Source organism: Crotalus tigris, unplaced genomic scaffold (assembly GCF_016545835.1).
Source record: "Crotalus tigris isolate CLP2741 ecotype Arizona unplaced genomic scaffold, ASM1654583v1 scf7180000017692.518282, whole genome shotgun sequence".
Classification (NCBI taxonomy): Eukaryota; Metazoa; Chordata; class Lepidosauria; order Squamata; family Viperidae; genus Crotalus; species Crotalus tigris.
This window is the reverse complement of record NW_024096571.1, coordinates 276,904-293,090: the sequence shown is the minus strand read 5'-3', so window position 1 is coordinate 293,090 and position 16,187 is coordinate 276,904. Positions and strand designations below refer to the sequence as shown.

The 16,187-nt window shown below is 38.0% G+C and overlaps 1 protein-coding gene across 2 annotated transcripts in view; it reads left to right on the top strand.

Moving 5' to 3' along the window:
* CDK18 (cyclin dependent kinase 18) overlaps positions 1–16,187 on the top strand; it is a 72,332-nt gene that overhangs the window by 21,539 nt on the left and 34,606 nt on the right. The gene's annotated exons all lie outside the window — the stretch shown is intronic.

Below are 16,187 nucleotides of genomic sequence, written 5' to 3'. Positions count from 1 at the left end.
TAAGTCGAGGACTACCCAAGCGGTCATAAGTCAAGGACTACCCAAGCGGTCGTAAGTCGAGGACTACCCAACCGGTCATAAGTCGAGGACTACCCAACCGGTCGTAAGTCGAGGACTACCCAACCGGTCATAAGTTAAGGACTTTCCCTGCCCGGAAGCACCGCGCATGCATGGTGCCGCCCTCTGTGCCAGCTGAGGTGTACCTGGCAAGCGGCAGAGACGGAGCAGGCCAACCACGGCTGGGCCATCAGCTGGCCCAGCCCAAGGAAGGTAAGGCACCCACCGGGCCCCACGCACGCCAGCAACCCTCCCTGCGCCCACCGGCCTCCCACCCCTGGCCCTTTTTACTTACATTTTTAGTAGTTGCTCAGCAAGGAGGGGTGGAAACTTCCAGACAGCTCGCCTTCGCTGCAGACAACTTGCAGCACCGTTTGCAGAATGGGACTTTTGGCGGGCTCAGCAGGGCAGAGACAGCCTGGACAATTCCTATTGGCTTTTGAAAGCCAATCGAATTAGACTCTATTCAAGAGAGTTTTCTATTCGATTGGCTTTCAAAAGCCAATAGAATAAAAGGGAGTAGCACAGCTAAGGAAAAGGGGGGAAAATGGCGGACTGCATTGTTTGGCGACCCCCGTGAAATGATTGTTCGACCGCTGATCTAGTGAATCTGTTAGAGACATGCCTGAAAATGTATTTCACGTTTCAGGACACCATGTTTGCGCAGGTCAAAGGCACACCCATGGGGTCCCCGATCTCGAGCCTCATAGTGGAGGCTGTGTCATTCTTTGTGTTAGGGACTCGTTTGTCAATAAGGGCAGGTTTCCAAATGGCTGGTAGGCAGGAGGTATCATCTCATTTGTTCATGTTGTGTGGGTGTTTTTCTATCTCGATGGCTTCTCTGATTATTCTGTTAATAAGAGAAGCCATCGAGATAGAAAAACGCCCACATAGCATGAACAAACGAGATGATACCTCCCACCTACCAGCCATTTGGAAACCCGCCCTTATTGACAAACGAGTCCCTAACACAAAGAATGACACCAGACCCACACTCACGAAAACCACACAGGATGTCACTACCACACATCCACAGTAAAAAGCAAACCCAAATCCACAACGATGATGAAGCATGACCACAAACCAGAAGCCAGACCACAGCTGCATCATTAGCCTCTTTAAACCCCTCCAATCCATACATGAAGCAAACTGACACCCACCATGAAGATGAGGCACGACCACGAACGCGAAGCCAAACAATAGCAATGCAGCTCACCATCTCAAATCCTCCTGCAACTCAGACTAACCTGAGCACAACAAAGCCCCCACCCAAACAGAACACTCCCCCAACCAATCAGAGCACAGCCAACCCCCCATCCAATCAGAGCACAGCCAAGCTCCTAACCAACCAGAACACACCTCCATCCAATCAGAACACAGCCAAGCCCTCATCCAATCAGTTCATACCCCTACTGGCAGTTAAAAAGAAGAAACAGCTACGATCACACATTGCTCCTAGAAGCACGAAGCCGAAAACACCAGCCTGAAGATGATGAATGAGACTTCATCGAAATGTCGCCAAGACACTTCCAATTTGATGCGGGAGAAAATCCAAATAACCAAAGACCTACATACAAACACCAGCGAAAACCTCAGAAAACTGACAGGGCAAACTACTGTCTATAAGCAGAGGGCAATCCCTGCTCACTTCTGGCACTGAAGATATTACTTAGTCAGGTAATAAAATGTCTGCAAGCAAGCAACCATGCTCAGACAGTACTAAGGACTCCACAGTTCAACCCTGAGCTACATATATTCTCTTCTACTGGTATTTCTACAAATGGTAAAGGTTACACTCCCAACATTTTTGAGGAAGTTGAAGAAGACTACACTGCAGCAACCTTTGTATCTGTAGACTACTTTAGATAACTTTCAGTCATATAAATTTTCTAGTAAAGGTCCATATTTTAAAATATTTTAAGCCTCCAATAAGCCATGCAGGGCATTTCTGATGCTATGTGCAAGAGCAAAACCTTTCAGCTATTCCCTCTGGCAATGTAAGGGAAATTTCTCATATAAATAGGTGCTTTTTCATCTCTTGGAGGTAAAATGATATCAATATGAAATGTTGGTGGCATGATCTGGGGATATTTTGAGGAGGCAGAGATGTGTTTAGAAACTACATGGGGTCTGGGAACCATGGATCACCACTTTTTGGAGGCCTGTAATTTTCATGTACCCAGTAGCTATGGAAAAACATCCTATAATTCAGCAGTAATACTGCTTATATTATACTCATTAGAAGTCACTCTCCTCCTGTATAAAGCCTTGGGGAATAATTGTGCAGTATGTAATTATCTAGTCTACATGAAGATAGCAACTAAGACCTTAACACATTATCACAAAACCACTAATTATATAAATTAATCACTCAATGGGGGGGGTAGGGTGGATTGAGATTAATTTAACACAAAATCAATACTGGCTGCATTGTAGTTCTTCAAATTGGTTTTTCTTATGTATGTTTTCATAAGGCTGAAACCGCTCCCAAGAGTTAAAAATTGAGAAAAGGCATCTCCTCTCACAGCACCATTATTTGATGGGTCCAGGTGCTTCTCTAGTCACCAGCTTTACGAGTCAAGGACTGAGGCAAGAATGGCTGTGGACAGCAGTAAGAATCCCTCTTCTAGCACTGAAAGCTGCAGTAATGCTCTTGCCCAAAGGCCCCCAAAAGAAATTTCATTTCAAACTGGGAAAAATGGTATTTGCAGGTAGAAATAATTTTCCTTCCCTAAAAATAAAAATACTTCTGATAAAAAGCATTTGCTTTTATTTTTTAAAATCGAAGGTTATTTTGAAGAAGACAGACTACCCTTTCTTACTCTCATTCACATACCTCTTAACTGGTCAAAGTTTGGGACCTGAGGTTATATAGAATAAATAGATTAATTTTGTTCCACAAAAAAGGAAGCTCTTGTCCTCATTTTAAACACGATTTTCCAGTCCTGCGGCTTTCTCTTGGCTGTGCCTTTGCACTTCCCTTTGGCTAAAAAGCCTAGGATTAAAACAAACATTTCAGTTTTCATCACAGGCCAGTCAAGATTTTGTCCTACTATCACCACAGTCTCAGTCAGGGATTATACAGATTACTGAAAAGTTGAGTTTATTTTATGCCTAGTAGTTTGAAGTCTTGTGAAGAAATCAACTCAATGCAGAGGCAGAACAAATAAAGCGAATTAGGCTTTTCTTTCTTAAAGACCTTAAAAATGTACTTATTCTAACTTTCTTCCAAGAAGCTCAAGGTATCATAAATGCTTTTGAGAATACAATCATGAAATTATAACTTAAAAATATAAAGCACAAATCATAAAAGTGATACTCATTTCAATATATAAAGCACAAGTAAAGTTTAAGAAAATCACGGGAGCAGATAAAATCTTAAGTTACTCAAAAGCGTGATGCACTCTTGTCATATAAATAAGGAAAACAATATATGGTTCTTTTTCGGTACGCCATTTCTTTATTTATAAAATGTATATACAAGTAGTCCTCGACTTACAACAATGTGTTTAGTGACCATTTAAAGTTACAATGGCACTGAAAAAAATGACTTACACTTTTTCACACTTTTGACCATTACAGCATCCCCGGGGTCACAAGATCAAAATTTTTATGTTTGGCAACTGATTCATATTTATGACCATTGCAGTGTCCCAGGGACATGTGATCATCTTTTGCCACCTTCTGACAAGGAAAGTGTTCACTTTACAACCCTGTTACTAACTTAATAACTGCAGTGATTCACTTAAAAACTGTGGCAAGAAAGGTCGTAAAATGGGGCAAAACTCACTTAACAAATGTCTCGCTTAGCAACAGAAAATTTGGGCTCAATCGTGGTCGTAAATCAAGGACTACCTATAGACACCTATAACTCTGGACAACAAACAATCCAAACAAAAAGAATGTTAAAACACCCCCATAATCAATGAGAATAATACAGTAGAAGAAAAGATAATAATTCCATTAAAAACAAACATGGGTATATTGAATTCTCTAATGTCCTGGCCCTAATGTCTGGAGGAGGAAGCCAGTTTAAAAGCCTTCCAGAAGGCCAAGAGGGATGGGGCCATCCACATGTCAGGAAAGTGACTATTTCATTGGGTTGGTACTTTGGTGAAGAAGGCAAAATTGTGTGAGTATCTTAAATTAGATTGAGAGATAGTGACTAACTGGTTCAATTTAAACATTCTAGGATAGATTTCACAAACTTGATGCCATCAAGATGTGTTGGATTAAAATAACATAATGCTCAGCCAGCATTAAACTGATGGAAAATCAGGAAGAAATTATTATTGTTATTATTATTATTATTATTGATGATGATGATAATAATGATAATAAGTAATAAAAATAAAAATAATAAAAATAAAAAAGTTGGAAGGGACCTTGGAGGTCATCTAGTCCAACCTCCTGCTCAGGCAGGAAACCCTATACCATTTCAGACAAATGGCTGTCCAGTCTCTTCTTAAAAACTTCCAGTATTGGAGCATTCACAACTTCTGGAAGCAGGTTGTTCCACTGATTAATTGTTCTAACTGTCAGGAAGTTTCTTCTTAGTTCTAGGTTGCTTCTCTCTTTGAAAAGTTTCCATCCATTCCTTGGGGAAGTCTACCCTAGCTATTACATTAGTTAAAATGTAGCTCCTAAATTTTTCTTTAAAATAAAGTATGAATTAATAAAATATGAAAAGAAAACATGAGTGGACAAGTATTGAACAACCGGGGGGGAGGGGGAAATAATCTTTATTCATTGCTCATCACAGAACATCTATAGTGCAACAGTAAGGACATTCCATAAGTAATTTAAGCTAAACATGTATAGGATAACAAGTCCAGATGCCTCTAAAACCTTTTTTGAACTGCCTCAGAGTAACACAGGATTTTCTTGAAGAAAAATGTGCCATCTTCGTGCTCCTTCAAGACAATCTGCATCCAGTGCATGACCCAAAGCTTTATTCCACTGTCCTAGTAGAATAGCTGCAAAGGGAAGAGCAAGGAGACTGGGAGTAGGGAGCCTACTCATGTTGTCTCTGGAGAGGTTTCAAAATATGCCATTCCTAAAAGGTTACCAGAATGATTACTAGTACAACTGAACAAAGATGTAGAAGAATACAATGCAGGAACAGAAAACCCTTACAAATTGGCATATATCATTTTACAAACTCATTAGTCAGCCTGTTAATTTTCAGACAAGGCAATGATTTTAAAAATTCAGTTTTGTCATATGAATTCACAGATTAGTCTCACACATTAATTACTAAAATTCTCTAAGGCGATTTCTCTGGCAGCCTGAGAGACTGTGTTTATAAGGATACGTTTTCAACACACTATAAAATATATAAAATCCCAACCAATTTTAACTTTTGTTAAATGTTATCAGTGAAAATCTGCCAATAATAATTGCTTTTCATCAATATGAACATCACTGAGACACTAAAAACTAGAACATACAGGAACAACCAAAGAATCATTTTTAATGACCGCAGATATTATTGACACTTCCACAGTACACTACTCCCACTCTGGAATTCAAGTAGAACAAATTAAAATGCTCATTATTTTCTTTCAGGCCACCTTTGAAATGGAAACCACAAAAGACTTTGTGCAATCAGAATCGCATCCAACATCTGCTGGAAATGGAGCAGCCAAAAAAGCCAAATTTGTCTCCACATGAAAAGAAAAATGAATATATGGCTTCTGCATCCCTACATATATTTTCAATATGTGTTGTATGCAATCCTTTTTTTGTTAAAAAAAAAAAAAAGGTGCCAGAACTCACACACGTCATACAACCCGCCTTGCCTACCCTACAAGGTTCCAACCAAAAAAGGTGCCGGAACTCCATTCTGGGCGTTCTATGACAAAAAAACCCCTAGTTGTATGTGTTTGTATGGATATCACAGAAAAGTCTGTGTTTATATGGTTGTTCACAAAAAGTATCTGCTATGGGTAATTCTACCTGGCCAAGTGTATTCCTTCTGCATTAAAAATTTCACTGATAGCTGTGAAGGTAGAGTGGCTTTTTGGAACCAACATTACAATTGGGCTTTTTCCAATGCTTGTACATTGGGCATAACTACAGTAGCAGATGAAGCAGGGAAAGGGGGCATTACAGTCTAAACAAAGTGCATACTTTGGAAGTGTAGGAACTAAAATATCATCTAGTCAGTAAAATGAGGACCCTGATTATTGGGGCAATATGCTGTCTCTGTAAACCACTTAAGAGAGGGCTGTAAAGCACTATAAAGCGGTATATAAAACTAAGTGTTAGTGTTGTTCCTATCATAAACATACTTCTATACCATCTTTCTTTCCACTCTAAAGATGTAACCAAAATTCCAAACTTTCAAACTACATAACAAAAGAAAAAAAAGAACAACACACTCCAAGCCCTCTGGTGTTTAGCATATGCTCTTTCTTTGGCAGAGAGAAGGAGAAAGCAGATAGAACTCTTGTCAGTTTCACTCCTGCAGGGAATGGACAAGGCTGTGCATGACACTGCCTTTCACAATTCTCTTCCTTTCTTCCCCTCCTCCCCATATTTCTTGCTATCTTTGCAGAATATACAGAAATCTCTGGCTGCTGAGACTGCCAAAGAAGATCTCAGAGTGAAACACAGCTGCCTTGCAAATATCCTAATATTTACTTTTTATTTTGGGGTGTTTTGTTAATATTTACTAATCACCAAGGCATCTTTATGACAATGATAATCTATATTAGTGTGAATGACCATCTACATTCTCTTTCCAATCCATTTTCATTTCAATTGATTATATGGCACCAAGTTGATATTTGTGCGATTAACAATCACAGAAAAAGTTTTTTTTCTCTGGGATGAACTATCCTCAGCCTGGTCTTTCAGATCTTCTAATAGTGCACCCATAATTGCTGAGTTCAGTCCAACATCTTGCTGCTCATTATTTCCCTTTTCTCTTTCTTAGCATTTGAGATATTGCAAGAGAGCTACGCCTTTGCATAATGTGATAATTTGAGCCTTTTTATTTGTACCTCAAATGAGAGCTCTGGATTGATTTATTCCGTCATCCATTTGTTTTCTTGGCTAGCTAAGATATTCTCAGGACTTTTCTCAAAACTATCAATACCTTTTCTACCCTCCTTCTTAAAAATCTAACTTTCACATTCACTGCCTGCTTCATCCTGATCTTTATAGGCACAGATAATGTCAGAATATCCAAATAGCTTGTCAAGGCCTTTATTATTATTTTACCAAGAAAGATGCTAATCTGCAGCATCTTTCTTGACTACTGTTTTAGTGTTTTAAACACTAAAAGGCAGGTTCTGTTGATTGACCTTCAGATGAATATGACCATTTTTTTTACTGCATATGAAAAGTTAGTACCAAAATGTGAGTAAGAGTGTGCCATCATATCTTTAGATTCAGATTCTGGTATAAAATTTACATGGCCCAGGGCCCTAAGAGAGTAATAGAATAGTACAGGGAAAGAGATCAGCTGAATGCAAAGTGCCACGGTAAGTCATCTGAACACAAAAACACATTTAGCATCAGTTCTTGGAATATGGATTGTAACAGCATACAGTATCTATTCTTTCACACAAAGTACTGTTGGTCATGCCAAGATTAATCAGATTGCAGAAGTATTCATGAATTGAGGACAAATGGGAATACTAGAAGAGTTCATTTGAGGAAGTTATTTATTCTGTCATGCTAACTTTTCTAATCAGAGTTAAAAATGGACATTACATCTAAGCTTTTATCAAGCATGCAGTTTCAATCAGTCAGGAGTCGTGTAAGAGGTGCTTGCAGCTTGATGTTTGTTTTAGTTTATATAGTTTTATTTACCTAGCTACCTTGTTATTTGCTCTGAATATAACCAATGGTATAAGTCTGATTTCTGAAAGCAGCTATGGCAGTTTTTTTCCAGCTGACAAAAGAACAGCTCATATTCAGGAAGTTAATGCAGTCAATCAGGAATAAAAGTTTCTCCAGGGATAATAAAGATGATCTTCCTGAATCCTGGCATACAGTTGTCCATCCAGCACAGTGTAGATGTGTCTCTGTGGAATTAGTGGCCCAAACTAACAAGACAACTAATGTAAATTGAATTAGACAGAAAGAGCTTTTAATTTATGATATTTATTATATTTGTTAAGCTACAGATTTTATGCTGCTCAGTGGTGGAAATAATTCATATGTTGTTATTATTGCTATATTTTTATCCCATTTTGTAAAAAAAAAAAATTGGTCAACTCAAGGCAGCAAAAATACCTAATATTCCTGCCTCTGATTTTTCCCACAACAACCCTGTGAAGTGGGTTGGAGTGAGAAAGAATGACTAGCCCAAAGTCACCCAACTGGCTTTCATGCCTAAGGGAAGTTTAGAACTCACCATCTCCTAGTTTCTAATCCAGCACCTTAACTGCTACACCAAACTGGCTGTCGTGTGTGTGTGTGTGTGTGTGTGTGTGTGTGTGTGTGTGTGTGTGTGTGTGTTTGCTACTTGATAATTACAACTTTAAGGAATAATGCTTCCTTAATATCCCAGGGCATGTCAAATAGCATAAAAGCAGACAAATAGAGGACATTACTCAGGCATTGTTTGTGCATATTGGAGAGAGTAGAACTGCACTTGCGATTAAGCATGTTCCGTATAGTAATTTGAGCCTACACTTTCAATGGATATAAGTCCTGCCAGGGATTTGAAATAGACAGAACATCCGTCACATCTAATCTCGACATAATCAGCACATTGGTTTTCTTAGGCACTATTTTATTATGGCAATTAGCATTTGTAAAGTTAAATTTGCTCTAGTGTTGAAGACCTTTGGTCTTTCAGTACCATCTGTCTTTCAGTTAACGCTCTATATTATTACTTATTTGCTTAGTATATTTATCTTTTACCTTTCTTCCTTCATGAAACTGAAAATTATCAATATCAGAAGCCTAGGGTCAAACTTGCTTTTAGCTTCATTGAGATGGATGCTCTTTATGATCTGTTGTGATCCATATTTTGTTCCTATTAACTGAGAAAAATTCAAATCATTTTAAATATGCTAGCTTCCCTTCCTCTTCCCTTTATGCAGCTTATCCCCATCTATCTATCTATCTATCTATCTATCTATCTATCTATCTATCTATCTATCTATCTATCTATCTACTTCCGTCTTATAGTAAACACAACAGGAGATATTGCATTCTTACGGCAAAAGTTGTAGAATATGCTTGGTTGGAGTATCTCGTCAGGAAAAATCATTCCATAGATTTTAGCATAAATAATGCCATTATTGTTATCACTGAATCCAACAGAGTGCAAAGAAGGTTGTTGTGGAATAAAACTGAAAACATCATGCAGTGTGCTCACAGGAGAGCTCTTGGGAGAAGTGATATTCAGCCAGTGGTCTTGGAGTGAGGGAAAAGTGAGTGAGTACATTAGGACAGGGGTCCCCAACCCCCAGTCCATGCAGCGATACCGGGGCGTGGCATGCCAGCAACCAGTCCGCACAAACAAGCAAAGCCCCATCTGTGGGATTCAGGCAGCACACAAAACCATGTACCCTCTGGTCCACGGAAAAACCTCTCTCCATGGAACCAATCCCTAATGTTCAAAAGGTTGGGGACCTCTGCATTAGGACATCCCTTTTTCAGTTATGAAATAATTGGAGGGTTTACTTTTCTGATGCTCCCTGGTGGACGTGATGTTCCCTCTTTTTAGGGCAGCAAAAAGGAAGCTGTGTTGCATAAGGAATTAAGTTATTTATCTGGAGATTATGTCATGCTTCTTCCTGTATTGTCTTTCTCTGTTATATTCTGAAAAGGCTCGTGCAATATTATCAGGTATTTTTTTAAATCAATTTGGCCCAAATTAGCAGCCCACAACCTTTTGGGCACTAGGGACTGGTTCCGCAGATTGAAGGGGGATGGTTTTGTGTGCTGCCTGCGTCCAGTGGATGGAGCTTCACTTGTTTTGTGGCCCAGTTTCTGGAATGTTGTGGACTGGTGCCAGTCCATGGAACGGAGGTTGGGACCCTTGCCCTAAATGGTAACTCCTACATTGTTTACCCTTCTACAATTTTATTAGTTTATAAAAAAATCACACATATAAAAATACCTTTCTGCTTGTTGGCTCTGTTATCCATCCTGTTTCCAAAACTCTGTGCCTTCCTATTGCACAAGAAAATCCTGTTTTTAAATGGCCCATTTGAGGGGCTGTACAATCCAAGTCAAGCTAAGAAATAAAATACTATAAGAAGCCAGTTATGCAGGGGATTTTTAAAAAATTCATCAACAATTAGCACTGAACAGTAGATGGCCCAGATCATCTGGACAGTCTCTACTAGAATAAGATCTATTTAAATTGCATATATATAAATATGTACCCACAGAAATTTGCTTGTTTTAAAAAAGGTTTGCTCTTTTTTCAATGGTGCAACTATTCTCTCTGTGTGTGTGTGCATGCGTGTGTGTGTGTGTGTGTGTGTGTGTGTGTGTCTTTCTCTCTTTCCCATAAACTTTAACATAAATAAATAATAGCATTATTGTTATCACATATGTCAGTGGTCATCTGACTCTTCAAGTTTCTCATAATATAGCAAGCATTGTCCAAATGTTTCTGAAACAGATTTCATCTATTTGCGAAACTACCTGAAAATACAGGCACAGATGCAGACACAGTGTATGCTGAGTATACTCAGTAAAGGTTAAATGAAAGAATATCTGAGTCTTAATTTCTTTGATTTGCTTGCTTTACATCATTTGATTCTACTGAAGCTTTAAATAATACAGGCAGTTTCACCACAATGGGGTTTAGCTGGCTGTCCTTTTTGTTGCTGCACCAGCCTATGGAAAAAAAATTATTATTTCTTCCCTGGTTGCAAATCTGGTTAATTGACTCATGATGCGTATATTGGATAACAGCAATCTTTTACTACAATTCTTACAGTTTAGTTTACATTAAAATCACAATGTGTTTTCAACCTTTGGCCTTTAATGGAAGATCAGGCTTAATGATTCCTTGCTTTTAAGTCAGGATAGGTAGCCAGGTGAGACTACCTCCCATCTTTCCTGGAAGCCATGAGCAAAATGCCACATTGCAGACAAGAGTATAAAGATTGAAAAAATCTGGGATAACTTCTTCATTAAATGTCTATTGCTTGCCCAGCTCAATGACTGCTGCATTTTTCCAGGGCCCAGAAATACCTACAAATAACTCTTTGCTTGCAGTAATTTATTGAGCACCTTCTTTACTTTTAAAATACACTAAGGAAGCCAGCCATTTTTCTTTCGTTGAACATTTGAACATAATAGAATTCATCTGTACAAACGGGAGATTCTCACAGCCTCATTTACGATACAACATATGGTATGATATCGTTTCAATAGATATGTGTAAGAGGGGAAACAAGGTTATAGTAATAGGCTTTGTCCCCTGACATTTAAACAGGAGAAAAGGCTATGATCTTTTTTAAATAGAAAATCCTGCTATCTCCTACTTGTATGCATTTCCTGTTTTTTTCCACATAGAGCAGATGCCAGAGAGGATCATTAGGGTGCAGGAAATACAGTACAATGTATTTTTAACATAAGGATAGTTACCAATAATGTTCTTTTCTTTATTAAAAGTAAAACTAGAGTATTAAAAAAAACAGCCAAGTGGCAGCCTAGTCATAAATGTCAAGTGAAGGCTGAACCACTTCCTATCCTAGATATTGAGCACTCTTGAAATCTCAAGACAGCTAAGAGCATCAAGAAGCTCACTGCATTGTAAGTATCAACTAATGCTGTTTCCATTTCTGTTTTGTGAATTATATCATCTGGCAAACAAGGCACTCAGGCTGAAATAGTCACAAAATGTATTTGTTGAGGAATTCCTGTTTCTGTGATGGAAATAAAACACATCTATGGAGAAGGAGGTTTGTAATCTCTTTAATAACATTTTTGAAAGGGAAATATAGGAACTGATTTGTGTCAAAACGTGTTTCATAATTCTGTGTGTGCATTTATGTATATGAACAACCCAGGTTAGAAGAGGGAATAGCCGTAAGTACTAGCTACATATAATCAGCAAACAAGCTATTCCTGCTAGCTTGGTATTGTCTGTAACTTTGATGAGTTCTCCTTCTATTCCCTCATCTAAATTATTTATAAAGATATTGAAGAGTACTACGTCTAAAACAGAACCTTAAGATATCCCACTGCATACTTCCCTCCATATAGATGCCATTTCCATTAAGGACTACACATTGAATGTGGTGGGTCAGCTAGTTACTAATCCATCTGGTGGTGATGCTGCCTAATCCACATGTTTTAATCTTATCAAGTAGTAGTTTGTAGTCTATCATCATATGCATTCAATTGTAGTACACAGCTGTGGTTGTTACCTAGTAAATGTAGTAGAAAGAATAAACAAAATAAATAAAATAGGAGATTGCATCACTTCCCCTCTCTTTTAGATATTACCAAGGTCAGGCCCAGTTCCTCTCTTTGCCTAATCCCATCTGGCAAATTAACCCTTCCTGCCCTAGACAAAGCCCCCTGCAATCCTATCTAAACCAAGGAATAGAAACCTCCTCACCAGCTCAGTCAGCCCAAGGACAGCCCGGCCAAGAGAACTGCAAAACAGAGAGACCATCAGTTGATGAGTTTAGCATTCCATCTTCTTTATCAATGAGATTCCTCAGACCCGCTGCCCATGTTGTCTAGTAATAGAACAAACCCCCAGGTACAATAACAGGGACCGACTGAACTTCCCCCAACTGATCAACAAATCAGATCCCTAGGATTTCTCACGTTGTAGCTCTCCACTTCTATAAAAATCTTTGCTTGTTTATTTTTCAGGGTCCCTCTTTCTTGAATCATTAAATAAATTGCTGGCAATTTCTCCTCTGTGTTGTGCTCCTTTCTTCAGCAAAAATTCACAACAGTATAAAACTTATTTAGAATTCTACCCTTTTAATTGTTGAAATGCTACAGACTCCTAAATGTATATATCTATGCAGAATTACCCAAGCATCAAATAACCCCTTCTGAAATCAGCTGTTGAACTGTATATAAAATAACTTGACCTTTGTAAAGAAAGTTGGATAATTCTTTCAGAGCATAGAACTAGAAGGAATTTACATTACAAACAAGCAGAGCTCTGAACATTCCTCATTTACCCTTGTATTTTTTGCTTATTTTGGTGCCATGAAATAAGCTTAGGTAACCCGCTTGTCTTAATTGTTAATTGCAGTTTCTTCTTAAACAAGGAATAAAAGTCTGGCGTTTTAAATCTTGCTATCTCTACCTTAATTGCTTGTTTCTACATGATGATAAAATAAAATAACAGGCTGAAAGCCATTGTTGAAAATGCTAGAACCTGTTTCACAAAAGAACAGTACTTCTTTTCTCTTAACTGTTAATTTTCATGACTCTAGAGATTCTCTTAGCTGTGTGTGGGATGGAGCATGACAGAGATGTCAAGATCATGGAAGCTTTAATAAAAAAGGAAAAAGGAAAAAAAATGGTTGCATTCAGTCCTATCCCAAATGTGTATGTCAGTGGTTGTCAAGTTTGGCAGCTAGTCTAGACATCTTAAAGTGGCCAAGGTTGAGAAACACTGCTGTATGTGAAGTGGCAGCTATCGGTATAAGCCAGGCAAGCAGGAAGGCCTTACTCCATGTTTACAGAGCCATTTAATTTTTCCATACTCTTCCACATTACTCCAATGAGACATTTAGTTATGCTACCTCCAGAATAGCCTGCTGGGAAGGTTGATCTTGGGCTTCTCCTCCAAAGAAGCTTTCAATCCAGCTCTCTAGATCCCCACCCTGTCATTCCTTCCATCTTACCAGAATGAGAATAATCCAGAGGCCAATGATTTAAATCAATATCATTGTATCAAAAATATCTTGATTTAAATCAAGAATATCATTGTACATAATAAGAATATCAGTAACAACAGGAACACTACGGATGACTGAGTGGCAGTGATACACTGGTGATATTTTACTACTTTTTAGTTTGGGATTTGTTTGGTTTTGCTTTATTTGTTTGGTTTTGCTTAAATTGTGGAAAGATTTTTTTAGCTGTTCCTGTTAGAAAAAAACGTCTTCAATGTTACAGGCTACAAAAATACAATTAATCCTGTAACATGAGTAACCATAAGATGTATAATATAAAACAAATAATTGCATTTCAGTTGAATAAAAAACTATTCCTCTGGTTAAGTGTTCTGATAGAAACTGCTGTAGCTTGATGGTGATATACTGATTATAGCTGAAGGCATGTGATCCATACAAAATGCTGACACGACCAACTTCTTTTCAGCTTGACAAGACCCTCTCTGAAAAGCATACAATATTGCTATTGAACTGTCAGATTATGGCTTGACAAAGTGGTACTTCATTGTACTGTATCCAGCCAGAGATAACACAATATGCCATTTATTTATTTCATTTCTGTTTTTCACTACTTATAACCCGGAGTTAAAGAATTAGCAAAAAGTGTAGGAATGTCATTTTAATGTTTTTCCTTTCAGCTGCTACAACTATAATAAAGTTCTGAAAATACAGATTCCAGGTGAATGTTGTAGGGGCAGAGGGGGGGACCCTAGCATAAGATAAGTTTAAACAGTAGAACTGATTCCTAACGATATGGTGACCTGCGCTTCATTCCACATATCTCAATAAAACCTGAACAGCCATCTGTGGATTTCCACTCTAAATGAATAACTGGACTTGATAAAGTAAACAGTCCTTTCTAACTCTGTGATTTTATGTTCCTGGTAACTCTTACTGTGTCTGTATTTCTATCTAGGACTTTAAAGAAATCAAAATAAAGTTGTGTTGTCTTAGAAAAAAGCACTTCCTTTGCTGCTTGCAGTTTTGAAGGTATGTGCATTTAAACATTTAGTGAGGGATAATAGTGGCTGGTCATCCAGATAAGTAAATCTCAGATGGGCACATTGTGAGGGGGGAGGGGAACTGCAGTGATTGGTAGCAAACAATTTTTAGACTTGGTCTTCAGTGGTACATTTTTGTGTCACATAATGCTATTCTTTCTTTGTCCAGTGTAACAAGCAGACTAATATATTCCATTGGAATGTCAGTATTATTATTTGGCTTCTTTTATGATTATTATACAGTAGGAAAGTTCAGTTATGATAATCCTTAGCCCGACTATCCTAAAAGTAGCGTCAACTACTTTGTTAGTTAGCATAACTACATAATACTGTGTTTTTATTTTCTTCTATTAGCATTTCTTAATGCTGCTTATACATTATGCTATTCAGAATGCCAAACTACGAGTCCAGTCACAGCATTTCAGAAACTAAAATGTCCTCAGAAATGAATCAGCTTTTCAGAGCAAGCAAATTTAAGATTGGAAATGATGTACAAGAGAGCAGAACAAGAACAGATTTTTTTGTGCTGATGATGAATCAAAGTAACTCACCAGGCCTGGCAAGTAGACATTAGGGGCATTGAGAATCAAGATGCACTGACAAAGTGAGGTTTGCAGAAGAAGATTCATTGTTGGCAGAGTGTAAAAGTTCATTTTGGGATTTATGGGCAGAAAGATAATGCATGAAAGATACATTATTTATCTTCTGTAATGGGAGGCAGAGCTTAGGTTGCTTAGGGAAAAAAATTAGTCCAATGCTTTTTTTCCAAGTTATAATTATTTTTTTAATGAGAGAATGGAGATGATTGATAGTTGTTTGAAATTAATCCAGAGGAAAATAAAGGTTTTCTGTACTTTATTCGTAACCTGTTTTACAGACAAACAATAAAATCCAATAGTGTGCAGACTGAGAGAAAAGAAGGAAACTCAAATGAAGTAATGCAATTAGGAACAGGAGGCTAGGAGGAAAATAAACAAGGGAAAAAATGATAAAGATTTAGTCTAAAGACACATAGGAGTAAGCATTATAGATACTCACAGTGTGGATTCCTTTGAAGTGTGGATAGGTGGGTGGGTGGGTGGAAGATAAATTTGATCAGTTTGGTCTAGTAGTTAAGGCCTCAGACTAGAAAGTGGGAAACCATGAGATCTAGCTCTGCCTTAACCATGAATGCCAGGTGGGTGACCTTGGGTTAATTCTCTGTCCAACTCATCTCACAGTGTTATCACTGTGGGGAAAATAGGAAACTAAAAGTATGTTGGATATGTTCATT